This window comes from Chenopodium album, chromosome 16, assembly GCF_948465745.1.
Source record: "Chenopodium album chromosome 16, dcCheAlbu1.1, whole genome shotgun sequence".
Lineage (NCBI taxonomy): Eukaryota > Viridiplantae > Streptophyta > Magnoliopsida > Caryophyllales > Amaranthaceae > Chenopodium > Chenopodium album.
The window spans coordinates 22,846,298-22,862,031 of NC_137849.1; the positions used below are offsets into that span (position 1 = coordinate 22,846,298).

General features: G+C 38.7%; 1 non-coding gene and 1 pseudogene across 1 annotated transcript; both read right to left on the minus strand.

Annotated features, from left to right (window-relative positions):
* Nucleotides 1-7,860: 7,860 nt before the first annotated feature.
* LOC145587086 (small nucleolar RNA R71) lies at nucleotides 7,861-7,958 on the minus strand (annotated as a pseudogene).
* A 2,355-nt stretch (nucleotides 7,959-10,313) lies between these two features.
* LOC145587024 (small nucleolar RNA R71) lies at nucleotides 10,314-10,419 on the minus strand. The gene has a single exon (XR_014101088.1). It is a non-coding gene; the product is annotated as a small nucleolar RNA R71 (small nucleolar RNA).
* Between the last annotated feature and the right edge of the window lie 5,315 nt (nucleotides 10,420-15,734).

Here is a 15,734-nt window from a genome sequence, read left to right on the forward strand (position 1 = left end):
AAGCATAATCAAAAGAAAATCAATCAATCAACAAATTCTAGAGCAAGGAATGTAATCTCAATAAAAATTCAAGAAACTAGAAAGAATTGCATCAAAAGTTAATCAAGGGAAAGAAATCTTACAAATTTTCATTGAATTGAAGAAGGAATTTCAAGATCCAATTGAAATCTAAGATCAAATTCATGTACAAACAAGTAAATCTTAAGCTTCTCTCTCTACTTTTTCTCTCTACTATTTCTGGAAAATTATCTCTAAAGTACAAAAGTTCCATCGTCATAAAAAAAAGTCAAAAGCTATAAATAGAAAAATCAAGCGAAGGGGGCTGCACAGGGCCGTGCGCACGCACCCACCAACCGCACGCGCGCACAGCTAGGTCTGCGCGCACGCAACTCTATGCCGCACGCGCACCCCTGTGTGGTGCACGAGGCCTTGGCTCCTTCGCTTTGCTTGATTAAACTCCGCGCTCCCGAGCATCCCTATCATCAGTGCACTGAAGATGATGCCCGCGAGCAAGGCAGTCCCAAAATGAGCAAATTGACTTGATTATTCACCTACAAAACACAAATAAAACAAAGAGAGAAAGCATAACAAAATAAAACTAAAACTAAAACTATGAATTATCAACTAAAAATATGAAAAACTCGTAAAAACTAATCGAGAACCAAAGTGAATTAAAAAAATGGATAATCAAATAAAACTAAGAAAACTATATGAAAATGATGAAAGAAAATAAAGAAAATGAACCTAAATCTTATTCTTTTAAGCGCCATAAACGACGCTCATCAAATTCCCCCAAGCTAAACTTTTGCTCGTCCTCGAGCAAAAGTAAATCAAACCTGAGGGAAAGTGATGACACTATTCAAGCGAAGAAAGAAACAAGAAAATTAGAGAAGATGAGAATATACACTAACTTAGTTTCGTAGGAATCACGGTCAATTTTAGCAACTAAAGATAAGCCATTTAAACCCCTAGATTGCCCTAGAGGACGAGTGATGCTCTCGTAAAGGTTTCCAAAGAGGTTAACTTATAACTCTTTTTATTGAAAGGGAGGCAAAGCATAAGAAAAGAAAAGAGAAAGTTTAAAACCTTGAAAAGAAAAGAAATGCTTATACAATGGCTTTTGCACATGATCAAAGCACGAAGGATATCAAACTTTCTAAAACAAAAATGGTAAGCACGTTCCAAGATATCGAGGGTTGATTGAAACATAGGGTATGCTAAGCGTAGAGAACTAATGTGGCGCAATCCACTTTCATCCCAACCAATCTAACCGCGTTCTCCCTTATGGATTCAAATCTTCCCTTAGTAAGCGTCTTTATGGTTTCTCGAAGGAACCGGAAAAGAATAGAATTTGAGGGTTCTCGACATCTTGACCTTGCATACCTTTTCCTTAGGCTTTAACTCATAATGCCCTCCCTCGGTATATGACTCAACCACTAGGTCGAAAGGACTTTCCCAAAGGTTGTAACGTAAGGGAAAAAGGTTAGGGGTAGGCTTAAAATTTAGAATTTGGTGGTACACCTAGGTTATGAAGCAAAGATTTGCCAAACCTCGACACCAAAACCAAGAAGTCATCAAACAAAAACAAACTAATACCTCCAAGCTTATTCAAATCTATATACACAAGCATATTTATAAAAAGCATAAACGCTTCTCCCCCAAGCTAAAAGGAAGCATTGTCCTCAATGCTTAAAAAGGGAAAAGAATCACACTTTTTTTTTTTTTTTTTTTTTATAATTTGCTTATTTTCACTTTTATTTTTTTTTTTTTAATTTTCATTTTATCAAAGCAATTGTCTTCGCCTCCTTTAACTTTAGACGGCTTTTTCGATTTTGCAATTATTATGTCCTTGCCTTTTTTTAACATTGGACGACTTTTTGTTAAAATTCGAAAATGTGATGTGTTTAATTGTAATTTGATGTTAAAATGAAAATAAAAGAGGTGAAATTGGTTTGATTTTGCAAGAGAGATAATAGGGATTGATGAGTGAATTGAGTTGGGAAAAATGGGGCAAAATCGGGGAGAGAGAAATGAGAAATAAAAGGGTGCGTTTTGGGGTAAAAAGGGGGGCGTGAACGTAGCTGGCTACTGCGGCTGGTGCGTGCGCGCAGGGCCCGGTGCGTGCGCACCAGCTGGAGCATGCTAGGGGGAGTTTTTCGCATGACACCCCTAACCCTTGTGGTGCGTGCGCGCGGTATCATGGTGCGTGCGCACCACATGCAGCTCGGGGAGAGCTGAATGACTCGACCAAATGCTAAAAATTTACTGACCCCTGTGGTGCGCGCTCGAAGGTAGGGGGTGCGCGTACACCATAGGATGATCGAACTTTGTTCGAATTCCGGCAAGATTTTAGCAAAAGGCTAGGGAAGAGAAAGAAAAATACCCTTGAATATGCTTTCGTGTTTGCATTCTTACTGGCGCTATCGAGTGTCATGATCAAGTACTCAAATATTTCACAAAAAATAATCTAAAATTTACTCGAACGTGAATATAAAAATCAATGAAAATGCAAACACGATAACATATTACCCCAATGAACTCCTTCACCTAAGCTTAACCAAACCTCATGAAATCTTGAAGTAACACCAAAATTGTTGGAAATTTTCTCCGATCCAAGATCATCGTACTTAATGTCAAGAGAACAAACAAAAATTAAGAGAAATAAGAAAAGTTCTCAAGGATAAAAGAAATATAGAAAATCGTAAAATCAAAAGAAAAAGGTTAGAAAACCGGGTTGCCTCCCGGGTAGCGCTTGTTTAACGTCATAGCTCGACGTCCTCCACCAATTAAGGTGGTTTTCGGAGAAGCAATGAGTGAACAAGGCCAACAAAAGCACCGTCGAAATACTTCTAGAGACGATGGCCATTGACCTTAAACGGAGAAGAAGAATCCATCATTGAGACCTCTACAACACCACTTGGAAAAACATTCTTGACCAAATAGGGGCCGCTCCATCTTGACATGAGCTTTCAGGGAAACAACTTCTTTTTTTAATTGTAGAGAAGAACATTATCGCTAACACAAAAATCTTTTTTCTCAATAAGCTTGTCATGTGTTTCCTTAGAACGAGACTTGTACACACTAGCACAATCATAGGCATCAAGCCGAAGCTCCTCTAGCTCATGAAGATCTAACCACCTTTTCTCCCCCATACTTGCCAAGTCAAAATTTATCCTCTTGATTACCCACAAAGAACGGTGTTCAATTTCAACCAGGAGATGGCATGACTTGCCATATACTAGGCGGTATGGAGTAGTACCTATGGGGGTCTTGAAAGCCGTTCGATAAGCCCAAAAAGCATCATCCAACTTTTCCGACCAATCCTTTCGATTCCTCGCAACCGTCTTTTCAAGGGTGAGCTTGATTATGACGATTAGAGACTTCCACTTGACTGCTCGATTGGGGATGATATGGGAGGCCAAATTGTTTATGGACTCCATACTTCCTCAACATCTTTTGAAAGGCATGGTGAATAAAATGAGAACCGTTGTCACTTATCACCGCCTTGGGTACCCTAAATCTTGGAAAGATTATCTTCTTAAACAACTTCATAACCACCTTTTGGTTGTTAGTTAGGGAGGTAATGGCCTCGACCCACTTAGACACGTAATCGACCGCCACAAGGATATGTTGATTTCCGAAAGACAAGGGAAATCACCCCATAAAATCAATACCCCATACATCAAACACTTCCAACTCGAGTATGGGTTGTTGAGGCATTTCATTTCTTTTGGAGATGTTCCCAACTCTTTGACATCGGTCGCATGTCTTTAAAAAGCCCCATGAGTCCTTAAAGAGATGTGGCCACCATAGACCGCATTGAAGGACCTTAGTGGCGGTCTTACATACACCCATATGGCCCCCGCTTGGATCCGAATGGCACATTTTCAAAACACTAGGCACCTCTTCATTTGGCACACAACATCTGAGTAAGCCATCGACCCCTCACTTGTATAAGATGGGGTCATCCCACACATAATGCCTTGCCTCTCTCTTGAGCTTCTATCTTTGGTTCTTAGAAAAGGAAGGAGGAAACTCCCCACATGCAAGAAAGTTCACTAAATCGGCAAACCATGGGAGCTCCTTTGCTTCAATAGCATACAAGAAATCATCAAGCATCCTATCCTCAATTGGAGAACCATCATCATCAGTTTGAGAATCTTTTAAACGAGAAAGATGGTCCGCCACAACATTTTCCGCTCCTCACTTATCCCTAATCTCAATGTCAAAGGTTTGGAGCTCAAGAACCCACCTGATCAACCTTGGCTTGGACTCTTTCTTGGCAAAAAGATACTTGAGAGCCGCATGATCCGTGAAGACAACGGTCTTGGAACCCAATAGATAACAACGGAACTTCTAAAAAGCATACACTATAGCCAAGAATTCCTTCTCCGTTGTAGTGTAATTCCGTTGAGCTCCATTTAGAGTCTTGGACATATAATAGATCACATGAAGTTTCTTATCCACTCTTTGACCCAAGACACCTCCTATTGCCGAATCACTTGCACCACACATCAACTCAAATGGTAAATCCCACCTTGGAGCTTGAACAATAGGAGTAGAGATTAGAGCTTTCTTCAACTTATTGAATAGACTCAACAACTATAACAAAGCACCAATAACATTCCCCGACAACGGCGCCATTTTTGACAAGAGGAAAATGTAGGTCGTTATCTACCTCTCCCTAGAGCCGAACCTAATTTGTAAACACTCGACCAACCTAATACAAGTATATGGTAAGTCAAGGGTCGAACCCAAAGGAATGAGTAGGAACGATGCTATAGCATATGCCAAGCTAATTCGAAGAATATAAATGGTTGTGGTTGGTAACTAAAGTGTCAAGAAGCTAGACAAATCGAAGAATTCAATATGCTAAACACTAGGGATATAGGTTCCACATGCAATCTCAATGATTATGCTACTTTATAGATCACTCAACCGATTCTACATCACAAGGGACAAACAATAGTTGCAATCAAAGGAATCCAAAAGCTATCTCCTATAAGCCAAGCTAGGGTTCACTATGAAAGGCTAACAGGGGGAATCACAATAAAATTCAATAAATTAAAGCAATTCTCAAATCAAGGGTTCATGTCATTCAAATTTGCAATGCAATCTAGATTAATCTTATAGGTTTATCACACCTAGTTTAATTAATCACATGCACAACTATGTCAACTAATTTAATTGCAACAATCCAATCAATTTAGTATCATCAACTAGCAAAAATCATCAATCAAGCATGCTTCCCCTTCTCCCTTGAAATTAATCTACTCACTAATCATGGTGAAATTAAGGAACAAAACAAATTCAATCAAATTCATATTCATTTAAAGCTTAATCAAAAGAAAATCAATTAATCAATCAACAAATTCTAGAGCAAGGAATGTAATCTCTATCAAAATTCAAGAAACTAGAAAGAATTGCATTAAAAGTAAATCAAGGGAAAGAAATCTTACAAACTTTCATTCAATTGAAGAAGGAATTTCAATATCCAATTGAAATCTAAGATAAAATTCAAGTACAAACAAGTAAATCTTAAGCTTCTCTCTCTACTTTCTCTCTCTACTATTTCTGGAAAATTATCTCTAAAGTACAAAAGTTCCGTCGTCATAAAAAAAAAGTCAAAAGCTATAAATATAAAAATTGAGCGAAGGGGGCTGCACAGGGCCGTGAACACGCACCTACCAGCCGCGCACGCGCGCAGCTAGGTCTGCGCGCATCACCCCTGTGCCGCGCGCGCACACCCTGTTGTGGTGCATGAGGCCTTGGCTCCTTCGCTTTGCTTGATCAAACTCCGCGCTCCCGAGCATCCCCATCATCAGTGCACTCGAGATGGTGCCCGCGAGCAAGACAGTCCCAATATGAGCAAATTGACTTGATTATTCACCTACAAAACACAAATAAAACAAAGAGAGAAAGCATAACAAAATAAAACTAAAACTAAAACTATGAATTATCAACTAAAAATATGAAAAACTCGTAAAAACCAATCGAGAACCAAAGTGAATTATAAAAATGGAAAATCAAATAAAACTAAGAATTATATGAAAATAATGAAAGAAAATAAAGAAAATGAACCTAAATCTTATTCATTTGAGCGCCAAAAACGACGCTCATCAGGGCTCTTTGTTCTGTACCCTTCTCTTTGCGGCTGCGTATTCCGGGGTGAGGGTGCGCCTGTACGGGTCTCTTTTGGACGACAAACTTATTTCTCCTTAGTTAGTTTTGCTATGTATAGATTTTCCTTCGCTTTTTAGAAAAGATGTTTTATTTTGGGAAATTATAGTTCCTAGGTTTTAGGGAGAGAAACTCTTAGATTTTAGAGATAGAAACATGAGAATTTGATGATTGCTACATTTAATTGATTTCCTTCTTCTATGAATGTAAGCACATTTTATTTTATTTGACCAAATTTTGTAAGAATCTTCTTCTTCTTAATTCAATCGTCTACATTTGATTTTGATAATTTGTTGCATTTTCAAGTTTATTGATTAATTTGATCCTTAATAGTTTGATTGCAATGATGACAATGATTTTGATAATTAGTCTAGCCTTTTTCTTCATTTTCACCATGTGTAGTGCGTAGATTCCTTGCTAGGGATATGGTGAAGCATGCATAGATGATAGATCATAGCTAATTGGTGGATTTTAATTAATTTTATGTTGTGATTAAATTAGTTGATAGAATTGTGCATGTGTTTGATTTGATAAGGAGTAGCGAACCTTGATTTCAAGCTAGTTTGCATTATGACTCTCCAATGACACGACCCTTTGATTTGGAGATTGCATTTATCGATTAAACTTGAATTTTGATATTTCTAGCTAGTCATTTATAGTGACCCTTAGTTTGACGCCCGGGAAATAACCTATCGAGTCCTCTTGATTACAATTGCTTTTTTCCCTTGAAATGTTTGATTGATCAATTTTCCCTCCAATTAGGATTTCTGTTGTAAGTGTATGTGAATCCTAAGTCCCCAGTGCATGTGATATTGATTTTCCGGATTTGATTAGTTGTTGAATCCTTAATTCCACAAAACCATTTCTTGATTTCGATTTAGCTTAACGTTAGACTATAACAAGCATCCCCCTATTCCTCGTGGTTCGACCTCGACTTACCCTATACTTTGGCTAGGTTTAGTTGACTTTATAAATCTTATTGATGTAGTTTTAAGCAATTTACGACATGCTTAGATCCCCTAATCAAATGGCGTCATTGCCGGGGAATGGCGTAGTTGTTTGTTATAGTTGTTGAGTCTATTTCATCCTATTTGACAAACACAAAAAGATTTTTCCTTTTTAAGCTGCATTGTAGCCGGGCTACTAATTTTTCTCTAAAGATTGTATGCATAGAGGCACGTGTCGATCACTAGTGCCAGTTTATCCGAAAATTGAGAAGACAACTATGAAGATAAGAGTTTCTTGTCATTGTTTTAGCTCTAGCCCTCCACGTGAAGAAGAACCACAAGAAGAATAACAAGCAAGCATGGGTGCAAATCCGAGAGTGGCATTGAAGGAGTTGGAAACTCCGGGTGTATTGGTCCACCTACAACTCTGGCAAAGGATTTCAAGATTAGACCGGCGATGATTACTTTGATAGAGAGGCATCAATGTAGTGGAGCCAAGCATGAGAGTCCCCTTAATCACCTCAAGGAATTTAAAAAATATTGTAATACCATCAAAGTGAATAAGGTTTCTCAAGAATTCATCCGCTTTAAGCTTTTCCCCTTCTCTCTCATTGGGCGTGCCTTGGAATGGTTGGAAAAAGAGGTGAAACTAAACTCCCTATGGACTTGGGATGAGGTGATGAAAGAGTTCCTATCTCGTTTCTACCCATAAAAGAAAAAGGCTGAGGAAAGGACACTCATCCAAAGCTTTAAGCAAATGGCAAGTGATAGTTTGTATGAAGCATGGGAAAGGTACAAGGAGTATTAAAGAGAGTGCCCACACCATGGGATTCCTTCCTATAAAATTATCCAAATCTTTTATGGTGGTCTAAGACCTCAAGGGAAATCTTATCTTGACTCGAGAGCCGGAAGACCCATGATGAACAAGAGGGAAGAGGAAGTTGTGGATATTATTGAAGACATAGTAAGGCATTATATGGATTGGCAAGAAGGTGAACGAGAATCTGATGAGTGTTATTTATGACACTCATTTAGCTTCATTTTGGATGATTCTTAGTTGTTTTTATAGCTCTTTTTATGTCTTTTCCTCTAGTTTTAGCCTTTATTTCTCTTATTTGTTCATTCTTAGTTGTTTTTTCTGTTTTCTTGCATTTTTCTTAGTTTATATTGCTTTTTCTCTTTTATTTGTTTGTCTTTCTATGTTCTCAGCAGAGAGGTGGTGTCCAAAGCTCTCCATGGCTCTTCCTCGGGCCTTATAAAGCTCAAGATTCCAGTTCATCACTCCTTTGTAGCTCACAAGTCAAGGTGTGCTAACCCCAAGTCTTCAAGCCTGCGCTTTCATGCTGCGCTTGCATAAAGAAGCAGTATTAAACCCACCGTCGGCAAGATTTGGGACTGTCATACCCAATGTTTATCAAGTGGAGAGCACGGATTGCAACGACGAACGCACGAGGAGGATGCCCTGCCCCTAGGGCCTGGGCGTGCAGCTAGTGTACGCGAGCGCGCCGACCCTGTTTCTTGTTCCGTACCTATTTTTTCGCGGCAGCGCAATCTAGAGTGAGAGCACGGTTGTACAGGTCTTTTCAGAACGTCTAACTAATTTCTCCTTAGTTAGTTTTACTATATGCTGATTTTCTTTCTATTTTAAAGGGAGATTAGATTTTTTATCATAGAATTAGATTTTATCCAATTTTAGAAAGAGAAAGTTTATGCTTGGGAATTCTTGTTCTTAGATTCTAGAGAGATAAACTTGTTAATTTGATGATTGCTACATTTCATTTTCTTTGATTTTTATCAAAGTTTTGTGAGAATCTCTTTATCTTTCATCCAATCTTTGTGTTTGATTTTAATAATTTGTTGATATTCAAGTTGATTAATTGATTTTGTTGTTGATATTTTGATTGCAATGATGATGATGATTTTGATGACTTGTTTAGTTTTGTTCTTCATTTCTACAATGTGTAGTGAGTAAATTCTTTGCTAGGGATGTGGTGAAACATGCATAAATGATAGATCATAGCTAATTGGTGGATTTTGATTGATTTGATATTGTGATTAAATTGGTTGATAAAAATTTTCCATGTATTTGATTTGTTAAGGAGTAGCTAACCTTGATTTTCAAGCTAGATTGCATTGTAGTTCTCCATTGATATGACACATTAATTCGGAAATTACATTTATCGATTGAAATTGATTTGTGATGTTCCTAGCTAGTCATTCATAGAGACCCCCAGTTTGACGCCTAGGAAATAACATATCGAGCCTTTTTTATTGCAATTGCTATTTTCCCTTCCAATGTTTGATTGATCAATCTCCTATCCAATTAGCATTTCTATTGTGAGTGCATGTGGATCCTAATTCCCTAGTGTTTGTTATATTGATTTTCATTCTTGATTAGTTGTTAACCCTAAACTACACCAAACCCTTTCCAATCTCTTCGGAATAGCTTAGGTTAAGACTATCTCACTTGGCTTACCATTCCTCGTGGATCGTCCTCGACCTACCCTATACTAAGTCTAGGAGTAGTAGAGTTCATAAATTTTGTTGATGAGATTTGAGCACTTGACGACATGCTTAGATCTCCCATCAAATGGCGCCGTTGCATGGGAATGACATAGTTTATTGTTAAAGTTGTTGAGTCTATTCCATCATATATGAAAAACACAAAAAGATTTTCTTCTTTTAGGCTACATTGGTAGTTGTAGAGGACTATCACTCAGATAAGGGTTGCTAATCGTTCCTTAAGCTCTAGCCCTTCAAGAGAGGAAGAGCATTACAAAGAAGAAGAAGAATGAGAAAGCATGGGTGCTAATCCGAGAGTAGCATTGAAGGAGTTGGGAACTCTAAGATCTTGTAGGTTAGAGAACGGAATTGCTCCACCTACAACACCGGCAAATGGCTTCGGGATTAGACCGGCGATGGTTACATTGATAGAGAGGCATCAATTTAGTGGAGCCAAGCATGATAGTCCCCTAAACCATCTCAAGGAATTTCAGAAGTATTGCAATACCATTGAGGTGAATGCGGTTACATAAGAATTCATCCGCCTTAAGCTTTTCCCTTTTTCTCTCCTTGGGCGTGCCTTAGAGTGGTTTGACAAAGAGGTGAAACTAAACTCTTTGAGGACGTGGGATGAAGTGACAAAAGAGTTTCTATCTCGTTTCTACCCACAAAAGAAGACGGCTAAAGCAAGAACACTTATTTATTGCTTCAAGAAAAAAGGGAATGAGAGCTTATATGAGGCATGGGAAAGGTATAAGGAGTATCAAAAAGAGTGCCCACATCATGGGATTCCCACCTATCAAATCATCCAAATTTTTTACAGCGGTTTAAGCCCTCAAGGAAAATCTTGCCTAGATGTCGGAGCCGGAGGACCTTATCATGAACAAGACGGAAGAGGAGGTGGTGGACATAATTGAAGATATAGTGAAGCATTACATGGGTTGGCAAGAAGGTGAGAGGGAATCAAAGAGAAAAAGCGGTTTTACAGTGTATTCCATTGACCATCTTAATGCAATCAACAACGTTTCCTCACAAATATCAAATTTGGGGAAGGAGATGACCTCATTCAAAGCAAAGCTTAAGAGTGCTTCATCACAAGCACCAATTCTTCCCTCCCACAATAAGGGGAGAAGTACATCTTCTAACTCTACTCCTCTTTCTACTTCAAATAATATGCAAAATGGTTGTCTATTTTGTGATATTTGTGGGTCATATGAACATGATGCTTCTAATTGTCCTCATGCTTTTGTTGATAATTGTGATGATGTTGATAGTAATGAGAGTGAACATGTGAATTTTGTTTCAAACAACAACAATGGGCCAAGATTTGATGGCCAAAGGAACAATGGGAATAGGAGGGACTTTCACCAATAAGGGAACTTCAACAACTATAACCAAAATGGAGGTTATAGAAACCAAGGAAATCAAAATTTCCTAGGAAACTATAACAATCAAGGTTCAAGTGGTCAAAGTCAAGGTCAAGGGTATGGAAACTAAAACCAAATTCAAGGTTATGGTAACCATCACAAAAACTATGGCCAAAATCAAGGCCGAGGTAATTAGAGTAACCAAAGTCGGGGGCAATTTTTAAAATAACAATCAAAGGGGACCCCCACCTGGTTTTTCTCCAAGAACCCAAGGTAATAGTGATAATTCTTATGCCCAACCTTCATCTTCTAGAACTACTTTGGAGGAAATCATTGAGAATCAAACAAAAATCTTAAACACATACATGTCGGTGAGTGACAAAAAGTTCAATGAGATGATAATGCATAGTAAAATTCTTAAGACAAAAATTACTCAATTTAGGGATTGATCCTATGAAACTGGTCTATTCTATCACAACTAGGAGTGGTAAAGGCCTTGAAGAAAGTTTTTCTAGAAAGAGTGAGGAGGGTGACAAGGTGAGCGATTTGTGTAAGGAGGAAGACCATGATATGTTAAGGAAAGAGAGTCAAGATGCCAAGGAGAAAGTGAAGAGTGAAGAAAATGTGCAAGAGGAGAGAGAGTCAAACCCAAGGTTCCATACCCTCAAAAGTTCTTGAGCAAAATTGATGATCAATTTGGGAGATTTCTAGCTATGCTTAAGGAGATTCATATTTCCATCCCTTTTACCGATGCTTTGACGCAAATGCCCAATTATTCGAATTTTCTTAAGGAGATATTGAGTGGCAAAACAGTATGTAATTAAGTGAAATCAGTGGATGTTGAGGAGTGTTGTAGTGCCTTGATTCATAACAATTTACCCCTAAGATGAAAGATCCCGGAAATTTCTCTATCCCTTGCAAAATCAACGACAATCTTTTCCAAAATACTCTTTGTGACCTTGGGGCTAGTGTTATCATTATGCCCTATTCCATTTTCAAGAAACTTAAGCTAGGATAGCTCCTTTCAACCAACATGACACTCCAATTAGCAGACGACTCTATCAAGTTTCCTAAGAGGAGGATTGAAGATGTTCCCCTTAAGATAGGAGATTTCACTATCCGCGTTGATTTCATTGTTCTAGAAATAGCGAAAGATGACAATATACCTATCATTCTTAGGAGACCTTTCTTAGCTACTTTGACAGCTTTGATTGATGTGAGGGGTGGTCTTATAACATTACGTGTTGGTGATGATAAATCGAGCTTTAAGCTTAAGTTTATGCGTGAATCTATTTCATATGTGAAAGGCATTATGTGTGTCAATTCTCTTCTTTTGAATGATGATGTTTGTATGGTTGTGTCTTCTTCTAATGATGTTTGTGAAGTTTAGTTGGTTCTAACAAAGTTGAAAACAAGCTTGGTAGTCAAGACGTTAAGGAATCATCAAGGCTTGAAGATGATGAAATAATCAAAATACCTTCATGGTTTGAGCTCTCATCAAAGGATGTTCAAGATGACTCTCTATGTGTTGATGGTGTGAAACCGTCCACTAAGGTAAGTAAGAAGTCAAATAAGAAAAAGGTAGTTCCCATGAAAAACAAAACGAAGTTGAAGGAAAACAAGCTTGATCCGGTGTCTATCAAACAAGAGGATGTGTCTCATGAAGTGGATTTGCTAAAGACTGGCGTGAATTTTGATCTTCCAACCGCTTTGAACAAGGTGGTTTTTGTTGACCCTCCGTGATTTAAAGGAAAGGTCGAGCTTAGGACCTAAAGTAAGCACTTCCTGAGAGGCAACCCGGATTTCTACCCTTTTTCATTTCATTTTATCTTTCAGTATTTTTCTTTTATTTTCTTTCCTTTCTTTCACTTATTTTGTGTTTGAATTTGTAGGGTGTTTTCATGGGAGTTGGATTCCTTTAAGCGAGCATAAGCATTATGAGAAGATGTTGTGTGTTTCATGATGAGAGTGTGCTCGATGTTCTCGAATTTCTAGCCGTACGGGTAAGGTGATTGTGAAGGGAAGAGCCAAATCATTGGTTTAAGATGGGAAAAGAAGTACTTGTAATGTGAAGAAAGTTTGTTCTTAGTGAGTTAATTATGGTGCCCTCATATATTTAGGATGTTGAACCCATTGTCATGTCATTTTGAATATGGTATGTTTAATGGGTTTAATAATCCCGGGGTTGTATTGAAGCTTGAGCCCACAAACGAGCTCACCAAGAGGAGAGGCCAGTTGACGCGGGTGCGCGGGCGCGCACGAGCCCAGCCGAGGCTTCTTCTTCTCCTTCTTTCTTTTCTCTTTCCCTTATTTCCCTATTTCCTACCTCACGAACGCACCCCTTCTCTCTTTATAAACACTAACCCTATCCCTCAAACCTCTCATTCTTTACTCTAATCCACAAATTTCTCACACAAATCATCATATTCTCACTCATTTTTCCCAAAATTAACCAAATTGCATTCTACTTTCCTCCATTTCTTCTTCTTAAGGCTTTTTCCACCATTGAAGGCAAATTGGGGATTTTTGAATTGGGGTGATTTGGTGCTCAAAACTTGATCAATCTTACTCCTTATATGTTATAATCATCTTCTCTACTCTTGTTTTACATTATTTCATTAATTTTGGTTGAGAATTTGGTCTTTCATGCTTGTGAATAGTAGTAGCATCATTTTTGGTTAATTTGATGATTAATTTGACAATGTTGATGCTTATATTAGCTAATTGTTTTTGCTTAACATGTGTTGTTATTGATTGTATAGCTTGTTTGTGCAATTTTGGTGGCAAATTGGAGAAGTTGGATTCTGTAATATTGTGCTAGTAGCTTTGTGGTATTTGTTATGGTGGTTTCGCTGGAGTAGTGTGGTATTGTGGTATTCATTGTGTGTTTGTGGTTTATTGTGGAGTAGTAAATTGGTTTTTGGTTTTCATCATTGTGGTATAATCATGTCGAAAATTTTGAAATCTTTGACCTCAAAGAAGAGAAAAATCCAAGTAACAATTGAAGAACCTACACCTTCAACCTCACCCTCACCCCAAACACCAGAAAACAATGATCCTCTACCTCTACCACATCTCAAATTCATAAACCCGCTTCACAAACCAATACACAATGACTTTAAGAAAAGGATCTTGAGACCTTCTCCACACTACCACCAGTAATACATGATCAAATTAGGCATCGATGAAGATATGTGGGTATTATTTACTAACCTAAGGATTGGTGAATTTTTGAATACATGGTACCGGACTTATCTTGAACCCACAGGAGAGTTCCTTGCATCATTTTCAACCACTCCTGTAGGTGATGCCGATTATGAGATATCTTTCCAACTCTTCAATGAGCCTTGCACTCTATCTCTAGCCAAATTCAATGTGGCCCAAGTCTTCAACCCGGGCGCCGATCCTCTTTACCCCGAGTATGAGCACTTCAATGATTTGGTGGAGTATACTTGGTGGAATGATATATCGGGCAAAGATAAGTTTGTCACCTGATACTCCTTAGCTAGTGACATTTTTCATCCATGTCTTCGAGTTCTTCATCGACTTTTGGGATACTCAGTTTTCCTAAAATAAGATTTGGGTAAAATTTCAAAGCTTGAATTGGTTGCGTTATGGTTGGCCATTAGAGAGGAGTGGCGTGGGAGGTTGAATTTGGGGCATATCTTTATGAGGAGTTGTGAGTCTATGAGTGGTGGAAGGAAGACCGGGGAGATTACTTGTGGAAGAATGATCACTAGGTTAGATTCCATGCTTGGGAAGCTTGGGTACGGTTATTACCTAGCTTCTTGTACTTCGGTAGGGGAGACGATGAGTTCTAATTCGGAATCTCTCAGCTTAAGAAATTGAACTTCCTGGCAAAGTCTAATGATGATGAGGTGTTCGATTAGTAGCTTAGGAACGTGCACCGATGCTACCTTCCTAACCCCTCCGTGACCTCCTTGCATTGGGATGTTCCCAACATTTGATTCGTACCTTTGAGCAACCAGCTCCCCGGTGATGATAAGATTGAGGATGTGCTTGATGATGCACAACAACAACAACAACGACAATAACAACAACATCAATTCTCTAACCCCGACACCGAGGCCTTGAATGCTCAAATGCAAGGCATGCAACTGTGCATGAAGGGGATGTAAGACCAAGACTTTGAGGTAATCTACAATTAAATGAGGGGCATCACCGAAATACAACAAGGTATGTTCCTCTAACAACAAATGTATGATGCTTGTATTAACCGTGGCGATATCACCCTCGCGGTTAATTATCCATATTTTTCGCCCCAACTCGGTCAAGTACTGACCAAAGGGGATGATGGTAAGCCTACATACCCTTATTGGTCAGGTCTGCAAGGATCCAACACCGAGACCCATTCTTTCCCAGATGAAGACGATAACTACGATTACTGTGTGTCTAGTAGGAGCGACTATATGGGTGATCCCAACTACCCTTATATCGACCCCACCCATCCACTTTCTCTTGGGTTACCCGAGCAATTCACTCCCTTAGCCCCTTAGCAACAAGACAATTTTTGGGGCCATTACGATTGGCCACTCGGCTATACCGGGGGATAGGATCCTTATAGTCCCCCATCCGGGTCTTCCTATGATAGAGAGGACAATGATGATGATGCTGGGCCTAGTGGTCAATATTTCCCCCATTTTGTGCTTTTTCCTCCATCCCTTTTATTATGTGGTCTTTTGCTTTGAATTGTTGGGATGTTGAGATGTATCTTTAT